The sequence below is a fragment of the Acanthochromis polyacanthus genome, chromosome 1, assembly GCF_021347895.1.
Source record: "Acanthochromis polyacanthus isolate Apoly-LR-REF ecotype Palm Island chromosome 1, KAUST_Apoly_ChrSc, whole genome shotgun sequence".
In the NCBI taxonomy this organism is placed as follows: domain Eukaryota; kingdom Metazoa; phylum Chordata; class Actinopteri; family Pomacentridae; genus Acanthochromis; species Acanthochromis polyacanthus.
In genome coordinates this window covers 47,020,478-47,042,140 of record NC_067113.1, presented here as the reverse complement: position 1 = coordinate 47,042,140, position 21,663 = coordinate 47,020,478, and the positions used below count along the sequence as shown (strand labels likewise).

Sequence of the window (21,663 nt, the reverse complement as noted above, 5' to 3'; positions counted from 1 at the left end):
AATTGTAAAGCGGTTGGTCTCTAAAGTCCACACAATGAATGTTAATTGTCTTTTTTTATGGTTTTTTTTTTCGAGCTACTTGGTGTCGACGGACGGAAGCGTTGTGATGCTCGGCCATCTGGATGTGTAGATGTCGGACGTTAGATGCTGAGGCATATGGACGTGATTCGGCGGCTGCTATCCAGAAGCATATGGTTCTTTGAGATAGAGTCGAGACAGACCGGGCTTTTCTGCCGGAGAGCACCGAGGGCCTCAGCATTGTTAGAAGTGCTGCCAAACAAACTTCACCACACATTCGCAGTCTGTTCTACTTGTTTCAATGCGAACTGAAAGGCGGCGGCGACACTCGTGAAATGAAAATGAAGATACCTGCGAACTGTATTACCGCCAGCTTATTCAGCAACATTTGGACCTCGGCTGGGCTTTTTGTTCATTATACGCTGGCGGCGTCTTTTTTTCCTTTTTTTTTTTGTCTTTTCTGCTGTCTCATTATGAAGATTACTCCCCAAATTGATTTTTTTTTTCTCCCCCTTTATCTTCCCAGTTAGAAAGTCCTTTTTATTTTAGCGCCTGGTGTGCCTATAAGCATTACTGTTATCGTTATGAGAGAGGAAAAAAAGGAAAAAAGAAGGTTCTCCACTCGTATTATCACAAATTAAAATGCCTTTAGTTTAATGCGTGGCCTGATGAAGGGCTCTATTTAAACTCAGGCAGAGCTCCAGCTTTTTGTCATTATTCCAGGCAGTAATATGCTTTTTCTCTCTGATAGATAATACAAGATTTCTGGCAGTTTCTGTGAATTAATTAGGTTTAATTAACATTGCTGTCACTGTGCTGTGCATGTGAGCCCGACTTCACTGGAACCAGGCTTTTTCTGCAGCAGCTTCCAAAATTTAGATGAAGTTCCCCAACTGCTGGACGAAGTTCACGTAATAAGATCGTAATACGGTCTGTGCAACGTCCTCCAATTTATACGACCACATCGGTCGTATGTAACGTGCACCGGAATACGACCCATGAGAGCGTATTTACGTTAGCGCCCCTACGCGGAAAAGGAACGCATTACGGGATTTAATTCGAGAAACGGCTTTTCCCTCGTGAAACGGCTTTTTCCTCACTTTCCCAGCACGGGTTTAGGGTTATGGTTAGGGTTAGGGAAAGGGATAGGGATAGTGTTAGATAAAGGTTTGTTCATGGTGACGTTTCACCTGCGACACTGGAGTGTCGATATTTACTCAACCGCCAGAGGTCGCATAGTCAAAACGTAACACTCAGTAGTAATACGGGCGTGTACAGACGACCTATGTGGTTGTTTTTGGTTTGAGGACAGGCTGGGTCTGTAAATACATAAAGAGATCCATAAATATGCAGACCTTCGTATGCATTTACGGATCTTCATACGTGTTTGCTGATCTTTGTACGCATTGGTGGATCTTCGTTTGTATTTACAGTTCTTTGTACATATTTATGGATTGTTGTACGTATTTACAGCTATTTGTACGCATTTATGGGTCTTTGTACACATTTACAAATGTTCGTACACATTTACCGATCTTCAAAAAATGTTTCTAATGTATATTAGTGCGTTTTGGGTGATAATAGTTGGTCATTACACTAACTTAAAAAAATAAATTGCAGTTAAAATTATTTAAACGCCCAAGAAATATGCGACAAAATCCCTTCATTATGGAAATGAAAGTAACACAAAAAACACCAGTAAAAAGGTAAGAAAAATCCAATGCAAAGAAATTACCTGTGGACAAAATTTACAGTTTTGTTATTTTTTTTTATGGTTAACAGTAATAATATAGGTATTTATTTAATAACAGAGACAAACTGTAAATTAGAAGCAAATTGTGTGGAAGAATTAGTTAAAAATGTAAATATGACATTACATAAAAGCTATTTTATTAGGAATACCTTTGTACTGTCCCAACAGCTTGATTGGAAAACTGTTGGATCACAGAAGCAGCTGAACTAAATCCCATTAAAATGTATAAAATAAGCAGCGCTGCAGAGAGCGAGGAGGTCCGGGTCGTTGCCGCTAATGTCCTCGGGCGGCTTCGGCAACCGAAACCCGATGAGCCTCTGTGGTCCTTCAGCTAATCAGGAACAAATATGCCACCTGGTTCTGACCCGTAACTCTAGTGCTGCCCTCGGGCCGCTCATTCATCCCTTCAGCTCTCAGCAAATCCAAGCTGGGCGGCGAGATATCAGATGACTAATGGCCTCTGCTGCAAATCCCATATTTACTCAAACAGTTTTTTTTTATTTTTGGGGGTTATAACTCATGTTTTTTTATTTTTTTATTTTTGTGCTTCTTGTAGGAAAGCGAGTGATTGATGTCATCAGAGATCAACGGACCTGAACACTGAACAGGTGAGGAAGACTTCTTTTTCCTTGCTTCCCCTCCTCCTCCTCCTCCATTACAAAGCATTGTGCTGCTGTTTCCTATTGGCTGTCGGTTTTGGCGGCCTGCGGAGGGGTTTTTAGGTTGCAGGTTCAGAGGTTAATTGGAGGCTTCGGGCAGTTTTCTAAAAGAATAATCCTCTGTTGCCCCTCATGCAAACACTCTCCTCGTATATCAGCCAATTACCGACTCCCTGAACACACCTTCTGTCGACTTTCTGCTTCTATTCGCTGGAACAACTTCTAATTCTCCATTATGTTCCCCGATTTGGTTTGAGAAAAGAAGCTGCGGGTTTACGGTGTTTACATCTTCACACATTATTCCTCATGCCTCTGCCCGCTGTGTTTGATATCTCTGGACGCTTTAGGATTTCCACTAGAATTTGAAATGAGGTTTTGAAGGACGTGCCGCTGGGCAGCATGAATTTTTATTGACCGACCCACGGGCGAGTCGGTCGGGTTTAAGTGATGTTATACCGGCTTTTTTTTTTTTAACCCAGAGGCAGTCTTGTTGGTGGTGTTGATTAAAGCTGCTTCACTGTAAAGAGAAGGCAGTAGTTTGGCTTTGAAATTTGTTCAGTGGTTTGTGTGTGTAAAAGCTCTTTACACACACACGCTCTTTATTTTGTCCTTTAAATGGTGGCGAATGACACCTTTGACTAAATCTGAATGTCCCAACTGTGATTTTTCTGGCAAATATTATGATTTTATTTGTGATTTAATCATTTAACATCAGTTCAGGTCAACTTTCACTGTGTAGTAGAATTAAAATTACCACAAAATTAGGATTATATACAAATCTTTGTATCCAAATAAGGCATAAAATAATCTTCACCTGAATTGTGACGATCTCTTTGAGGTAAAATACAAATTATATTCTATATAATGCATAAACCAGGCAGCTGGAGTTTATTTTTCTACCAAAAATTTGATGGATAATATAGAAACCGGGTGTTTTAATGTCAGTTTAGCTCAAATTTAACCCAACTGATTTTCTATGAGCATTTTAAACTTTAAAAATACAGTCGATTGTGTTTATTCAACCAAAGGAAACCAAAATCATAATCATGGCTAACATTCGTTTAATGTTGCAGTGCTAGGACTCTGTTAGCCATCATTATTGAATGTTGTCAGCCACTTTTCCCTCCTCCATTTTATTTTTTGAAATAATCAGACTTGGATTGTTTCATCATTTGAAAACAGCTAAACAGATTGTTTTACAGCTCAGACTGACTGAAAAAGTTCTATTTACAACTCCAAATGCTTATGTAGTAACTGCCTGTGCCGACCACAGGGCCCAAAATCAGACTAGCGATCATTGTGCACTTGCACAAATGCGACTACGTGAAATTTAAACTCCAAAGAGGTGCGTATGTGACAGTTTTAAGATAAGATAATCCTTTATTGCTCGGAATGCCAGTGGAAATTCACATTGCTCCAGCAGCAATAACTAGTACAGCAATAAACATACGCCTTATAATGATGATAATATGTACAATATATACAAGAATGGAGAATGAGAATGAACAAATACAGCACCAATACACTGGAAACAACAGGAATACAAGGTGGCTGTGGAATATATGTAAGTGCAAAGATGTATTAGTGCAAAAATGACAAATTTTATTGTGGTTTGAGATGATGATATGATTTAAGTCTGGTTTATGTTAACATCAGCCAGTGATGCTGCTGTTGGACAGTCTTACAGCAGATGGGATGAAGGACCTGCGGTAGTGCTCCTTCTTGCAGGGTGGATGTCTGTTTGCCGCTGAAGGAGCTGCTCATGTTTACCGGCGAAAACATGAATTCCCTGGCTTTGCAGGAAACTTTGTCATGGTGCCTCTGTACTAGCTAAACCGCCAACAATATTCCACAAAGTCCACCTCCTGTGGTTGGGACAGTGTTAAACCGTAAGATATGCCACCTGATGGAGCAGCCAGGTACTACAACTGATTTTCATTTTCCACCACAAGTATCAGTTAATGCATTTTGAACTGGCTAAATTATTAACATAACTAATTGATTAATAATAAATCATCAATATTTATATTGAAAATTCCCCCAATTGTTGAGCCACACTGACTCAGATTTACACTCTGCATTCATGTTTGACTATTAGACTTGTGAAATAATATACAAAGTGAAAACTATTCATGGACCAATAATAGATCAAAAATGAGACTGGAACACAAGAAAGAAGGCATGAATTTCTAGAACCACTGACGTGAACGTTTAAATCCAGACTTAGACTCATTGTATACACTTATTCTTAAATGTCAATTGTTGAAAATCTTGAATTTCATTGAAAATAGCAAATAATTTGCTCTAATTTTGGAGTTTTGTCCTGTAATTCTGAAGCACACAGTTCCATTTTTAGGGTTTTCTCTCTGATAAAGTGTCAGTCAAGTAAAGACAAGAAGATTGCACCAACAGATTTCCATCTCTGGCTTATTTTGGTCATTTAAAGCTTTCTCTTATCACTTCATAACCCCAAAACTTTTCACCCTGCCGACAATCAACCCAGTTTTGTTTTTCTTTTGCAGGAAAAAAAGGAAAAGTCTTTAAGATAGTTTAAATATGTCAATTAGTGGAATAATTTATTGGCTCTCTGGGTCTAGAGAGACGTCGCTGAGGGTCTTCAGAGCTCCAGACTGGACTGAAATGAAACCACCCAGTGTGACCAGTTGATTTGAATGGTCGTCTGGTGTGAATGACTGGTTTCTATGATCTGCTTGTGTTGGCTCGCAGGCTGCCAGCTCATATTAAAGCGTGTCGCTGCAGTCTGAGTTTGTGTGTTCGTTTCTCCTCCACTTTCCCTTCTGTCTTCCATCCATCACTGTTTCCTTCCCGACTCTGGGTTCTCAATCTCCCCTCTGTTGTGTTATCCGCCGTGTTTTTTCAAAAATAGTTCTTGTTCCCATAAACTGCTTCATTTTCTCGGCCCTCTGTGGGAGCTTGTTCCTTGTCACTCTCTCAAATCTTAAGAAAGCAAAAAGCCAGAGCCAGTATGTGTGGGTGTCTTTCCAAATATCGGTTTTCTCAGGGTCAAATTGTTCATGTGGATCTAATATTTGAGGTGAACCACCATCGGCAGATAAGTCCTGTTCAGTTCGGATTTATTATTTTCACCTGTTTGACTTTGATTTTACAGTGCAAACCGCAGTCGTATCAACTCCAGTATCTTGTATTTAGTCGACATTCACCAGCTGACCTCACTTGTAATTCAAACTGGACAAAATATATGAATAATATTTTCTATTTGAAAAGCAAATCTTAGATTAGCTTGTGAGCAGAGCTGTGGAAGTAAAAAAAAAAGTTAAACCATCTGTGCTGTGAGAATTGTTTTGTCTTCAACTCCCCAAATCATTTAGTGGCAAATAATTACTTTAAAGCTTAAAAAATGAGTGTAGACCAGCATTCAGAGACCTGGAAAACTTGCAAGTGACTTGTAATCTACTCAGGAAGGCTTGTGATTTGACTTGGACTTGTGCTAGTACACCTGACTAACAGTTTCTTCGATAACCTTGAGACTAAAGACTAAACTTGTCTTATCTAACTTGGGACTTGACTTAATTCTTGCTTTTAAAACACTTGAGCTCGTCTGGATTGACTTGGGAAGACTTGATTACCCGTTTGAATTTGTCTTGACTGACTTGGAACTTGGAAGACTAAAAAAGTACCTAGGACATCATTGAAGCTTTGTTTGACAACACTTCTCTGTTACATCTCAAGACTTGACTTAGAACTGTCTTGGTGAACTTGAGTTGAAATATTTGGCTCCATCGTAATTGATATTGGACTGGACTGGCTTTTCCAAGACATACACTTGTCTTGCTTGACTTGGGATTTTACTCAAGACTTGGAAAACTTACTGACTTGAGACTTAAGTTTAACTTGCCTTGACAATTGTTTTGACAAGACTTGGGACTTCACCTGAAAGAACTGGCTTTTATATTGACTTGTAGCGAGTTATTTGGGGCTTTGCATCAGACTCGTTTTGACAAGACTCAAGACTTGATATTTGAAAGACTTGACATAGACTTGTCTCCGTCGACTTGCAACTTGGTGTGACAAAGCCTAAGACTTGGCTTTAGACTTTACTTGATCTTATGTTAATTGACTTAAAGGTTGTTTTGGCTGTACTTGCAACTACTGATATTTAGAACCACCTTGAGACTTGAGATGACTTGGACCTGTCCAGACTGACTTGAGAATTGTAAAGACTTTGTCCTTGACCTGAGACTTGTGATGAAAGGACGTAAGGTTGGATTTGCACTTGTATTGACTAATTATTGCTTGATCTTAGACTTGTTTTCATAACTTGTACTTGTCCCATTGGATGGTATGATGTACACACGTGGACAAAATTGTTGGTACCCCTCAGTTAAAGAAGGAAAAACCCACAATTCTCACTGAAATCACTTGAAACTCACAAAAGTAACAATAAATAAAAATTTATTGAAAATTAAATAATCAAAAACAGCCATTACTTTTGAATTGTTGATTAACATAATTATTTAAAAAAAACAAACTAATGAAACAGGCCTGGACAAAAATGATGGTACCTCTATAAAAGATTGAAAACTATTTGACCAGAGTGACATGATTAACTCAGGTGTGTCATTTAATTGACATCACAGGTGTTTCCAAACTCATAATCAGTCAGTCTGCCTATTTAAAGGGAGACAAGTAGTCACCCTGCTGTTTGGTGAAAAGGTGTGTCCACACTGAACATGGACAACAGAAAGCGAAGGAGAGAATTGTCCCAGGACATCCGAAAAAAAATTATAGACAAACATCTTGAAGGTAAAGGCTATAAGACCATCTCTAAACAGCTTGAAGTTCCTGTGACAACAGTGGCTCATATTATTCAGAAGTTCAAGACCCACAGGACAGTAGCCAACCTCCCTGGACGTGGCCGCAAGAGGAAAATTGATGACAAATTGAAGAGACGGATCGTTGGAATTGTATCCAAAGAGCCCAGAGCAACCTCCAAAGAAATTAAAGGTGAACTCCAAGGCCAAGGTACATCAGTGTCAGATCGCACCATTCGTCGTTGTTTGAGCCAAAGTGGACTTCATGGGAGACGACCAAGGAGGACACCACTGCTGAAAAAAACTAATTAAAAAGCGAGACTGGAATTTGCAAAAATGCATGTTGACAAGCCACAAAGCTTGTGGGAGAATGTCCTTTGGACAGATGAGACCAAACTGGAGCTTTTTGGTAAGGCACATCAACTCTATGTTCATAGACTCAAAAACCAAGCATACGAAGAAAAGAACACTGTCCCTACGGTGAAACATGGAGGAGGCTCAGTAATGTTTTGGGGCTGCTTTGCTGCATCTGGCACAGGGTGTCTTGAAAGTGTGCAAGGTACGATGAAATCTGAAGACTATCAAGGCATTCTGGAGAGAAATGTGCTGCCTAGTGTCAGAAAGCTTGGTCTCAGTCGCAGGTCATGGGTCTTCCAACAGGACAACGATCCAAAACACACAGCCAAAAACACCCAAGAATGGCTGAGAGAAAAGCGTTGGACTATTCTAAAGTGGCCTTCTATGAGCCCAGATCTGAATCCCATTGAACATATGTGGAAGGAGCTGAAACATGCCATTTGGAGAAGACACCCATCAAACCTGAGACAACTGGAGCTGTTTGCTCATGAGGAGTGGGCCAAAATACCTGTTGACAGCTGCAGAACGCTCATTGACAAATACAGAAATCGTTTAATTGCAGTGATTGCCTCAAAAGGTTGTGCAACAAAATATTAAGTTATGGGTACCATCATTTTTGTCCAGCCCTATTTCATTAGTTTGTTTTTTTAAATAATTATGTTAATCAACAATTCAAAAGTGATGGCTGTTTTTGATTATTTAATTTTCAATAAATTTTTATTTATTGTTACTTTTGTGAGTTTCAAGTGATTTCAGTGAGAATTGTGGGTTTTTCCTTCTTTAACTGAGGGGTACCAACAATTTTGTCCACGTGTGTATGATGACCTGAGGGCAGCACCTAATGTTCATATTTTTAAAAGAAAACTCAAGACCTATCTTTTTAGTCTGGCTTTTAGCTAATCATATTTATCAATACCATTTGATCTTATTTATTCATTTTTATTTATTTATTTTATTTATTTATTTGTATTGTTATTTTAGTCTTAGCTCCAGTGTTCCCTCATTTTTTAATGAAAGATGGCGTTTCCTCAGTCCTCTTTTTATGTTTTTCTGTTAAAATCTGTCCCACATATCTTTGTGTGTGTGTGTATAAGTGAGTGTGTTTGCTGTAGGTGGATTGGTGGGTTGGAGGGGTGGTTGTATTTCTCATTTTTAATTTATTTTGTCTTTTTATTTCTATGTAAAGCACTTTGTGCTACAAATTTTGTATGAAAAGTGCTATACAAATAAAGTTTGACTGATTGATTGTTTGATTTATTGTAGACTTCATTTGACAAGATCTGACACTTGACTTGAACCTCTTGATGAATTTGATTCTAAAGACTTGACTCCTCTGAACTGACTTGGGACTCGACTTGATATATGCTTTTTTAAGACTTGATCTTGTCGAGATTGACTTGGAAATTGGTTTGACAGTACTTGGTGATTAATTTGGACTAGACCTGAAATTTCGAAGTTAAAATGGACTTGTCTCCAATGATTTGCCAAACACACCTTAAGACCTGAGTTTTTCTTGTTTTGAGACTTGTTGTAACAACACGCGGAGCTTGATCGACACTTGTTTTGACAACACTTGACTTTAGCTTTGAAACTTAAATCTAAATCTTGTTTTGACACTATTTGATTTTCAGATCTGTCTTGAAAAGAGTTAAGGTGACTAGAGCTGCTCCATATTGACTTGAGACTCATGAATGAAGAGACTTGAGCTTTGGGTTCGACTTGTATCAACTGGAACTTTAGACTTAGTTTTAAAAAAACACCTGAGACGTGACTTGTACTCAGCTGACTTGTCAAGTCTTGAGGTTCGACTTGAACCAGACTCGCGCTGGGACTCGGGCTTGTCTCGGTGTCTGGATCTATAAATAAACCTCACAGCACTTCCTCCATCACACCAGATCAGACAGAGTCGTGAGCAGCAGCATCTTTCCTCATCAGCCCCCCGCTGTGGAGCTTCCTGAGGCCGGCTGCCGCTGAAGCAGCCCAGCAGATGGCTCCATCAGCGGGGTGTGAGGAGCGATGGGGCCCCTGATCCGGCTGGAGGCTCCAGAGGCCCCGAGTAGAAACAATACAACCACTGTGGAGGGAAATAAATGACAGCAGAGAACTAAACATTATGTAAACACACTGAGGCGGGTTTGTCTTCTGTTGAATATTTAGACGGTGAATTCAGTCTGCAGTAGTTTTTGGCGCAGATGGTGCAAAAAACCAAACATATGATATGTAACCTTGAGAAGGTGGTTAAAGTTGTTGAATGAGACGTGAAAATCTATAATGTGGTTAAAAGATATGCTTTTTTTTGGCTCACTGTTGCTGTTTTTGGTGTCAGTTTTGCATAACATAGTCACACTTGGTCTCTCTGAGAGACAGAACTCACTAGCAGAGGAACAACCTGCAGAAACTGAACAAGAAGCACAGTCATCCCCATAAATCAGAATGTTATCTGCTTCCACAGTGGCTAATGGCTAGTGGCTAAGTTAAGAGGCAGCTATAGATGACCCTAAGACAGAGTCTGGAAGACAATACCTAATAATGCATGAAGATATGCACCTTAGTGGGTACTAAGTGTGACAGAACAGGCAAAACTCGACATACTGTAAATGTTTGAATGAAAGATGTTTCACCGTGTTGAATGTATCTTCCAACAGCTTACTCCTCTGTTTACTGTTTTTGAGCCATGCTGCATTTATTTAGTGTAATGATCCAGTAGATTTGATTTTCCTCTTTATCCCTTGTATTCTGTGTAAACACTTCCTGATTTTTTTTGTCATGTGACCATCGGTTGTAGCCGAGTGATTGGTGGCTTTTCGTTTGAGCTGAATTTTTTGGTTTTTTACAGAATTGATTAAAGTTACTTTTGATGAAATATGATGACTTTTGAAGCTTAGACGTGGTTCATTTTGCAAATAGAAATCAGACGCGTTAATGTGAGGACTACCATTCTCTTGGCCTTTTCAGTTGCCGTTTTTTTTTTTTTTTTTTTAGAAAACGCATCCCTTTCAAACTGTAGTGGGATCCAGAGGGTTAATATCTTTCTAATAACTTGACATTTGCTGCACACATTCCTCCTCTGCAGTTACTCCCAGCTACAGTCGCCGAAAAAATGCGAGGAAAGGGCAATTTTTTTCTTTCTATCTCCTTTATTGTGTATTTAAAGAGTTCATTGAATGAAAACAGCTGCTTAGACCCTCAGTGAGCAACACTGTAGGTCAATACTCAAAGGAGAAATGATGAACTCTCAGCAAATCCAGTCCCGAAAACATCAATACTGACCTTCTCGACGCCACATCAGCCAGTGAGTGACTAACATCCAGAGAAACACAATCAAGCACGAGGAACAGAACTGGAAGTTATCAGGGAGGGTTTTCATTGGGTTTTCTGCAGATCTTTTTCATCACTTACCTCACCGCTGCTGGAGGTTTTGCACACGATTCGGGCTCGGTTTGTGTGTTTGCGTCTGGCCGGCTGACTGTTGTATTTGGGTTGGGGCCCAGAAACTGTATCGCAGCGTGAAATTTGAGGTGCGCAAGTTGGACTGGACTCTATTTTTGTCACACAGATGGCAAACATCACCCCGTTCCTGCCAGAACTCAGTGTGTGTCCGTCTTTTTCATTACATCTCCTTAATCAGCTCATTAATTCAAAGCCTTAATGATATAGAGGAGGGAGGGAGGCAGCCGCTGGTTGGTAGCAATACTCGAAAATTCCCAAAAAGCTGCAGAAAAAGAATGGAAATGAAAAGAAAGGACAGCAGAGGAGAAAACTGGAGGTCTGCAGAGACTCAGAGAGGCGAAGTTGATGACTTGGAGCAGACTTTTATCAGCTGCCAACTGGTGCCGTGGTGTGTTTATGTGTGTGTGGTGTGATTGAATAGTTTGAGGATGGCTGCCAGTATTTTAGTGTGTGTGTGTGTGTGGAGGGCGTGGATGAATGGATGCTCATGTGTGGTTTCTTTTCGTATTTTCTCTTCTGTTTGAGCCAGCAGAGTGTGGCTTCTTTATACTCCGTCTTCCAACTCGTCCAAGTCGCTCTGGGTTTGGACCGGAGGAGGAGAAAAGTTGCTCGCTCGTTTGTTTTGTCAACACTTTGGCTGCTAGATGTTCATTGCTCTGCTGCTTTTTAGGAGGAAACCTGCTGCTGTTGTTGTATTTTAGCTCTCAGATCCTCTTCTTTTCCTGCTTTTGAACCCTCTGAACCCCTAATCTTACCAACAGCTTGGAAAAGCATGTTATTTCTTTCAAAAAAAACACCAAAATGACTGCAAAAACAGGGAGTTGTCAGATTTTCAACTTTCCAATTGTTCTGATTTGACTTTCTGCACACAGAATTCCTTCCATTTAAGCTGTTCTCAACTTTACTTCACTACGAAATGTTCTTATAAATTCCTATTTTTTGCACAAATTTTTGCAATATTTTCTGAGCACGTCAAAGAGGCTCCTTCATGTTTTTTAAAGTCACGTTCGATTGTTTTTAATCCTCTAAACCCCAAAACCTGCTATTTTTTTTAAGAAATGACCAAATTATTTTAAATGTATCAACCAGAAACTGTGAAAACAGAAAAAGTTGTAAGATTTTTAACTTTCAAAGACTCCCAGAGATTTTTTATCTGTTTTATTATCTCACATGATTCATTCAAACTAATTGTGTGTAACTTCCAGGTCTTCCAGGAAAATTTACCAAATGTAAGCTTTAAAAAAAATCATGATGCTTCATCAACATCACAGTTTGTCAAAAATAAACCATTTTCTTTAGCCAGATTCTGCAAAAATCTAAAAATTCTGCACTCTTTATTGCTAACAGGAAGCCATTAGCAACTCAGCTGCGACCAACAGTCAAGTGACAAAAATTTACTGAACATTTGGCTGAACTGCAGGCAGTGTTTTCACAGAGCAGAGAGGATACCAGTATGGAAATATACTGGAGAGCTTTAGATGAAAATAAAACATATTGGATGAGTAAAGTAAGTGCAGCATAGCTCAAAAACAGTAAAGAGAGGAGCAAGTTCTTGGAGATACATTCAGCATGGTGTATAGAAGAAAATATCCATGACATGTAGGTTCACAATTTTGTCCAGTGTTGGTAACAACTGTGCACACTTGATCCAGTTTATTTCAAATGTAGTCAAGGAAATAATCAATGAAATTCAACTTTCATCTTGTATTTTTTGTGAAACAGGTTTTTGGTCCATTTTAACTCTCTGTGTGCTCATTTTTCAAAGTCCTGCACCTCTATAGAAACTGCTCAACCATGACTAGAAGTAGAGAAGTGAAAGTGGAATTTCTTTTACAGAAATTGATAAAGCCTTCAGTCATCTTGTTCAAGATTTTTCCAAAAAAAACAAGAACTCCTCATGTAAATAACTATCTCCACTTTTATAGCCTCTGTAAGCTCAACAGGTTTAACTCAACTCTGCTCGTCATCTGTAAAAAGATGTTTCACTCTTCACTATTTTCTGAGCCATGCTGCTTTTATTTTATAGATCCAGTAGCTTTGATTTTCCTCTCAGTCTGACATTGTTTAAAATGATTTGAAGCAACTCTAAAATAACTTGAAATGTGTCCGAAATGACTAAAAATCTGTCTGAAATACCAAACCAAAAAAAAAAAAAAAAAAAAGTCAGAAAGTACTTTAAACTCGCTAAAATGACTCTATGGATAGTTTGAGTTGTTTTGGACCATTTTTGAGTCTCTGCTCATCATCTGTAGAAAGATGTTTCACCATACTGACTGGTTGGTATCTCCAACAATCTGCTCCTCTGCTCTCTATTTCTGAGCCATGCTGCATTAATTCTATTGATGAAGTATGCTGAATATTGCAGATTGCCCTTCAGCTGGAAACACTTTTGTCAAATGACTGTTGGTTGTAGCTGAGTGAGTTGTGTCTTCTCAGTTGCACTGAGGAGCTCAGAATTTTTATTTTTTTAACAGAGTCTGGTTCTTGCATTTGGTTTATTTTTGGCGATTTCTGGAACGACTCTTGTAGATTAAAGCGTTTGAATTTTAGGCTTCTTTTCCCTGATGGAAACTGATGTCATATGTTGAAAGTCTGACCAGTACTTTCTTTTTGTGGCTCTGATAAATGATGTAAGTTTGGTGATTTCTTCTTTTTTCTTTTCCATTAAGTTAATGCAGCAAAAAGAACCAAAATGCTTCCCCAGTGCAACACAAGTTGTTTCAGAGACCTGAAACATCTTTTCCTCCGGATGCTTCAGTTCCTTCAAGGTTTCGTGCAGCAGCTGAGCTGAGCGTTGTTTGTGACGATGTCCTTCACTGTTAGTTCGCTCATGTTTGACCCGCGGGGATTCATCAATCAGTCGTCTAATTTCTGTAATGAGAAGCTAAAGAGGATAAGTTACGAAGCTTTAATTAGTTGCGCTATGAATTCTCGCTGCTTATGTGCCATTTGACCGTAATAAAGTGTGGCCTTGTGTAGGCAAAGAGCTCTTCATACATAAATGTATTTCAGCAGCTGTGTCTTTTCTCCTTTTTCATTTTCTTCTCCTTATTTTCTGCTGAGCGCTCGCCTGTGGTCGGACCGAGCACCCCGAGGCGTCGATTTTTGGATGTCATTGAATATATTTATTGTCGGCTTGTGCACGGTCCACGGCGGCGCTTTGTTGTTACCCAGCAAGAGCCGCCTGTGTCATTCCTTTGATTCCTTTTTGATCACAGAAAGTAGCTGAATCAGGGATACCTGCAGCTCATTTATATTATACATGAGCGCTGAAATGCTGCAGACCGGGAGGGAAGAAGTGAGGGGGGGAAAGTACTGAAGCAGACTTTTCTAAGCTGTCGGCTACATTTAAGCTTTTATGGACAACAGCGGGGACCCTCCCTGCCTCTGATGGCTTTAACAGCTCACTCCACTGCTCTCCACAGCCTCTTTCTCTATTATTCTCTTCGTTTCTTGCTGCCAAAATGGACTCTTGTGTGTGCGTTCGCTCTGTAGCAACAGGTTTATGTTTAATGTCTTTTGCATGTGAGCTTCACTGACTCATGTTAATACAGTAAATGACAAGTGTCCTCTTTCTTGCTCAGGCAGAAACTTGTTTTTTTTTTGTGTGTGTGTGTACTTGTGTCTTCCGGAAACTTAAACAAACTTAAGCGTCTTCACCCCTTAAGCCCTCGGTTATTATTTTGAATTTCCGCCTGAAAAGACACAATTCAATCCGGATTGTAAAGGCCAAAACAAGCAACTATGGGCTTTGTGGATAAGAGACACTCGGGAGAATATTCAAATGCAATAAGTCTCCTCGTCCCCAAAGCTGAAAACTGTGAAGTTTTTCCCTCTGCCTAATCAAAATTCTAAATTACAGAGCACACAATAATGAGTCTGTAAACAGTGGTGTTATTGAACCTCTTCTAAGAATTCTGATCCACGACACAACGCTGCATCCATTTTAATCATGAAACTCCTCTGCCTCCTGACAGGTAATCTGACTGTTTAATCTCCGCGATGCTAAAGGTTCTCTGCACACAAAACACTCATCAGACAACACGTCACTGTTGCCTCCAAATGGAGTTCTTTTTATTGCAGAAGGGCCAGGAAAGTTTCTTGTTAAAATAATTCGGTCTGAATAGTCTCATTCCTACCAAATGGAGACGGTCCTAAAAGGCAAAATACTTGTTCGTAGCAGCTTTTCTTCTTCTGTCTGGCCTTGTTTTCTCATGTGAAACAGTGACAACCAACAAAGAAAAGAAGAAAACAGCACAAACGCAGCTAAACAATGGAGTCACTGTTGCTTTCTTCATGTTAAGAGTCATAAATTTTTTATAAATCTGTGAGTTTTACCTTAATCTTCATCATTTGGTTTTATATTTGTGTTAAAATTAATAGTGTCTCGGTCGATTGGTTGCTGTAGTCTGACCAAAATGCCATTCTGATTTGAAAAAAATGGAAAGCTTTTCTTGCCATATTCGCCGCACATTGTATCCTACTCATGTTACATGGCTCAAAAGTTGGTAAAATGTCAGCTAGAAACTGTATTTAGTAGGAAATATGGACACATCTGTATACATACACTTACAGGAACTTTCTGGGACCACATTACATTTGGCACTTTTTACTGCAGAAGAGCCAGGAAAGTTTCTTGATTCAACCTGAATAGTCTCATTCCTACTAAATGGCGGCCATCCTAAAAGGCAAAATACTTGTTCGTAGCAGCTTTTCTTCTTCTGTCCGGCCTTGTTTTCTAATGTAAAACAGTGATAATCAACAAAGAAATCAAGAAAACAGCACAAACACAGCTAAACATGGAGTTACTGTTGCCTTCTTCTAGTTCAGGGTCATTGATTTTTATAAATCTGTGAATTTTACCTTAAACTTTGTCTTTTGTTTTACATTTGTGTTAAAATTTATTGTGTCCTGGTTCAATGGTTGCTCTAGTCCAACCAAAAAGCTTCCTGGTAGCCTAGAATATGGATGAGAAGCTTTAAACTTGTATTTAAAGGGTTGTGTAACTAAGTAATTTAGGTAAAAATACCAAACAATGTGGACGATTTTGCTGTTTTTGGTGGCTCGACCTAACCAGAAAACAAGTGAAATGACAGAAAACCAAAGTTAACTCCAAAAATTCTTAATTCTTCTTGGGACAGAAAATATGCTCAAAACAACAAAACATTCCTCGCAAAAAGTATTTGAAAATACAGTGTAGTTGTGTAGCCACGTAGTTTTGTCCAGTAAGCGTTGCTTCTAATGTTAAAGCTTCTCTTTTTGGTCACTTCTTATTCATAATTTTGCTTTTTTGGATGCTCAACACTGTGATAATTTTTTGGCATCTGCTGTTGCTATAGGGAGCGAGCAGTTAGGCCTGAAATTTACATTGGATTTTTTAGGGGGAATGACACAAAATGACTGAGAAACTTTAGTGGAACATCTGGTGATGTTTATTTACATTTTTCTAGTCAAACACTAGAAACGCCAAGTTCCCAGATGCCATCAAATGCAGCATAAAGGAGCACCGTGACAAAGACCGATCAGGTCGAACAATAGCTGGTGTTATTTTAAAGTGAAAAGCATTAAATCAGGAGTCTTCCAGGATTAATTGTTTATTTTTGGCAGCATTTTTTTACAGGTTTATATTGGTATAGCCTAATATAGACTGCTAGGCCAAACTAATTTATCATTTATGGAGCGTTGACTCCTGTTAAAGAAGTTGTCATGGGGCTTTACTTTGTTTAAATGGAGAAAAAGTCAAGTGTAAACTTCTGCATTGAATTCCTAAATGATTTTTTTTTTTTGCTCGTTTATCAGTTGATATATTTGTGTTTTGGGCAGAATCTGTTCATATCATTTCTGTATAAAACAACCAGGTTCAAATGATTTAGTATGCTTTAAATACGAGCTTTTTATGTGAATTTAGGATTATTTGGAGCTAATAAGGTATACTGGCATACTGTGGAGCATTTAGTTCATCTATGGAAAATAAGCATTTTTTTAATGTTGTCAATTAATTGGTGGAACTTTAGATTCGATTTGAGTCCACTAAGAGTTTCTTTGGTTGACTGCAGCCCTAGATGGCGATATATTACTGACATTCAGAGTCATAGTTTGACCAAAAATTCTTGAGATCCATTTGCAGTTATAATTTATCTAATGAGGACCACAAGATGTGACTGAAAGATTGAAAATATTCATACCAACAAACATAAATCAGTTTAGATGGGTGGTATTGATAATCCATTGCTTTTCTTTTCACTGTGGGTAGTTCAGGTGATGTGGGAGGTTGGAGAACTCAACATTTCTGTGATGGCTCTGCCTCAGTAGAAAGTTTAAATTCCCAGCAGTCATTGAGGAACCACAGGAAATTCAAACCTGAAGTTCTGCTGTGCGCCTTAACAGACAGAAGAGGTGTAACTGACTCTGTTTTTATTGACAGTCTTTATTCCTGCCGGACCCCTCGAGCTCATCAGATTGAGTTTATCTGCAGTCTGTCGGTTCACGCTCGTGTCATTTGGAAGGTGTCCAAATATGGACCGCTTCCCCCTCCTGGGTGTCGCCTTTGATGTTTGATTGACAGGTCATTAATTAGCCGGCTGCACTTCAGAGGAGGTTGACCTTTGGATGCTGAGTTACGGGAGACGCTCGCCATCTGGATGCGTTTGATTTGTCCTTGTTGGTGTGATGCAACGCGATGAAACAAAAGGCGACGTAAACACAGGACCGTGATGAAACAACAGCAACATGTATGTGAGAAACATGATGACATACTGTACGTTGATGCGAAGGACGCTGAACTGTCATGTAGCACCATCATTATGTCTAAATTTAGATTTGTCTAGTTTGCATGCTCAGTATGGCAAAACAAGAACTTTCTGTGGCATCAATACCATCTCGATTTGAACAACTGGAAACTTTTTTTTTGCCATATTTGCCACACATCATATCCTACTGATGTTAGAGGCCTCAAAGGTTGGTAAAATGTCAACTAGAAACTTTACATTTAGTAGGAAGTCTGGGCACAGCCGTATATCTACACTTGCAGGAACTTTCTAGAGCCACAGTACCACCCTTGTTTGCCAAATTTGGCACTTTTCTACATTTTTAAGGGCCAATAACTGCAATTATTTCCTTTGCTGGAGTCAATTAATGATTTAAATTTGTTGGAAGCAATTTTTTCCTACGTTCTCACCAAATTTCATGGCTGTGGGAATTAAATATCTGGAGATACTGAAACAATAAAACGGCTTCCCATGTCAAATGTTCTTTGAGGACGAAAATGCAAAACGTTTCCTGTGTTTCAGGTAAATGGAGAAGATCTACAATAAACAGATAGCTTTACATACTTGGGAAGCATCATCAAACCTGAGGGCGGCACAAAAGAAGACATCCACAGTAGACTAAGCAAGGCAAGGAATGTGTTTAGGGGAATGAATAATGTCTGGAGATCAACACAGTACAACACAAACACCAAGCTGAAACTATACCAGAGCTGCGTTGTATCAACACTGCTGTATGGAGCAGAATGCTGGAGAATGACGGAAGCAGATCTTTTCAAGCTTCGATCCTTCCACACCACATGTCTCCGGCGAATTCAAAGAATATTTTCGCCCGAAAAGATCTCCAATGAAGAACTGCTAAGGAAATGCCAACAATAAGACATGGGCACCATCATCACAAGGCGACGATGGAAATGGATTGGACACACACTCCGTAAAGACCTACAGTCAATCACAAGAACAGCACTGCACTGGACCCCAGATGGCAAAAGAAAGAGAGGAAGACCAAGAACAACATGGAGAAGAACAGTAGAGGGTGAGATGGAGGCCATGCAGCACTCTTGGAGTTCATTGACAAGGCTGGCCCAGGACAGGCAGAAGTGGAGGAACTTTGTCGCTGCCCTACACACCACTTGGTGTAAAGGATGATGATGATGATGAATGCAAAACTGAAAGATGCTTTGGCCGTGTCAGGATTTATGTGGATGTTTTCCCCCAAATTTAGTCCACATGACCATTGTTTTCCAAAATATGTCTGCACCAGTTATCAAAATTCAATCAAAATGTTTAACAGATGTTAGTTTTGCAATCAAGTATGCCAGACTTGACTTCTCTAAATTCTTCCGAGAATATTTTCCGTAAGTTAATTTTGGGATCCCAAAGAGCAAATAATTAAACTCAGAGATGGTAGAAGAGCATATTTCCTAAAATGACACAATTGGAAGTTTCCCAAACATCTATTTAGTTCATTCGACCAGTATTGCAAAACTCACAAGATACTTTAGCCATGTTTAGATTAATATTGATATTTTCCTCAAAATTGGGACCACATGGCCTTCGTTTTACCAAATATGGTGGCTTGAATTCTTATAATTTAACCAAAATGTTTCAGAGAAGTTAGTTTTGGTTCCTAAATACCAAAAATTCTGAACAAAATATGAGAAAACACAACAATTCCAAGATTTGAGAAGTTTCCCAAACATCCTGTAATTACTTTGTTTATTTAACCATCAATGCAAAACTTGAAGATATCCAAACCATGTCCATAATAATGTGGATATTTTCCTCAAAATTTAATCCGCGTGACTGTTTGCTACATATCTTGGCCTGAATTCTCATAATTGAACCAAAATGTTTTTTGAGATGTTAACTTTGGGTCCCAAATAACATAACGTCTAAAAAAAAACACTGAAAATCCATGGCGTGAAAACATTAGATACTCTCAAAATCGAGCCAAAAGGTTTAACAGAACTTAGTTTTTGGGATCCCAAATGGCAATAAGTAAACTCTCAGATGGTGCAACAACATATTTCCTGAAATGGCACCCAAACATCCTTTAGTTTTCTGTTTTATTCAACAAACTCAAACTTACATTGGCCATGTCAACAATAAAATGGATACTTTCCCTCACAGATTAAAAAAAAAAAAGTCTGTACATATAGGAATGCTGTCCTGAAGCCTCAAAATCAACCAAAATATTTCACAAAAGTTCAATTTGGCTCCTCAATGCAAAATATTCTGGACAGAATCTCACAATGTGGGCAGCATTTCCATCTAAAATGACCCAAACTGACCCAAACAGGCACTTTTAAAGCCAAAATAACTCATCGATTGATTGCAAAACTAACTGACAAATTAATTTAAAATGAGTATAATCATTGACTGTAGGTCTAGATGAGTCTTTTGTGTTGCTGGTGGCCACACACATCTGTACAAACACACACATTTACACAACCACACACACATTTACACAAACACACACACTGTTGGAGGAGTTTGATCTGCATGAAGGCGGCATCGGCTTCCCACGGGAGTCGTGAGGAGTTTAAAGTTTATACAGCGCCGTCAAAATTAATGAACTCGGATGCCATGAGAGAGAGAGAGGGTTAGGACACACACAGCAACACACAATAACATGCAGAAACACACGACCACAGACGCACACCCATGTAATGAGAGAGCATCGACGAATCAAGCGAAGTGACATGAAAAGATAATTACAAAGGCACACATTCAGGCTGCTTCCTGCATATGTGTGTGTGTGTGTGTGCGATTGTGTGACGAAACCCGTGACAAATGAGTGTTTTTCAGCCGTGTGTGATGTGTGTGTTTTTATTTTTTCCTTCCTCATTCATTCAGATATTCTTTGGGAGCATCTGGGAGGATTTAATGTGAGAATAAAATTATTCTCTAAAGATTATCTCCCCTCAGAGCTACATTTCTTTTTCTTCCTGTGTGTGCGTGGAGCGCACTTCTTCAATTCAAACATCTTTTCCAAAGCTTCGGGAGGGATTGAGTAAGATAATGAAACTACTTTCCAAGATCTCTTCCACCCTACTATCTCTCGTATTTCCTACAGGCTGGATTTTTTTAATCTCCCAGATCGTTTTGATCTCCTGAATCATCCGCTGTCATCATTCTGAATTAAACCATTTCACCGCTCTTCTCTCCATCGCTGCCTTCCTCGTCGGGGGTCTTATTTTCCAGCATTGTGCGAGCTGAAACTATTATTTTCCTTTTGTGTTTTGTTCATCAGGCCCTGAGAAAGTCTTAAAATGTCTGTAACGGCAAACTGCAGGCCTTTAAAGCACTTCAAGGTGGTCAAAACGGAGCGTTTTTAGGCAGTAAACCCAGTTTTATCAGTCTCGAGATGCTGTTTTCCTGTTTAGTCTTGTTTGTGTCGCCAGCAGTTCCAGACTTTTTGGCTCGTTTTCCCTTCCAGGTCCCACAATGTTATAAAGCTCCTGTTCAAACTGTTTTTTGAGGTTTTTTTTTTTTTTTTTTTTTTAAAGCTAATCTCAGAGTAAATCGTGAGCCCTCATGCCACACCATTCTCTGTCTACACCGAGTTTGCTTTGATAATAGCCATCAAAGGGATGTTTGATTTCATTTCGCTGTCATTTTTAATTTATATTTACCCTCGTTCAGAGTAAGAATGAAGAAGTAAGAGCATGTTAACACACGGGGTGTCTTTAAACACCATTTTTTGATGTGCAGGATCGTGAATAAGTCCAATAAAACCTCGTAAACATCAGGAATATTGCGTTCTCAGTTTGATCATCATCGAGGAACAAGAAGTTTGAATGCTAATATCTGGTTTCAGTTCCATAAAGGTCTATTTAAACTAATACTGAACTAGTTTTTCCTCA

General features: G+C 39.1%; 1 protein-coding gene across 4 annotated transcripts in view; it reads left to right on the top strand.

The window, feature by feature from the left end:
* The window catches only part of LOC110968973 (plexin-B2-like), a 276,716-nt gene that overhangs the window by 115,789 nt on the left and 139,264 nt on the right, over positions 1-21,663 (top strand). For all 4 annotated transcript variants that reach the window (XM_051949135.1, XM_051949126.1, XM_051949127.1 and 1 more), the window contains one exon: positions 2,328-2,379. The gene's annotated coding sequence lies outside the window, so the exon portion shown is untranslated. The remainder of the gene's footprint in view (positions 1-2,327; positions 2,380-21,663) is intronic.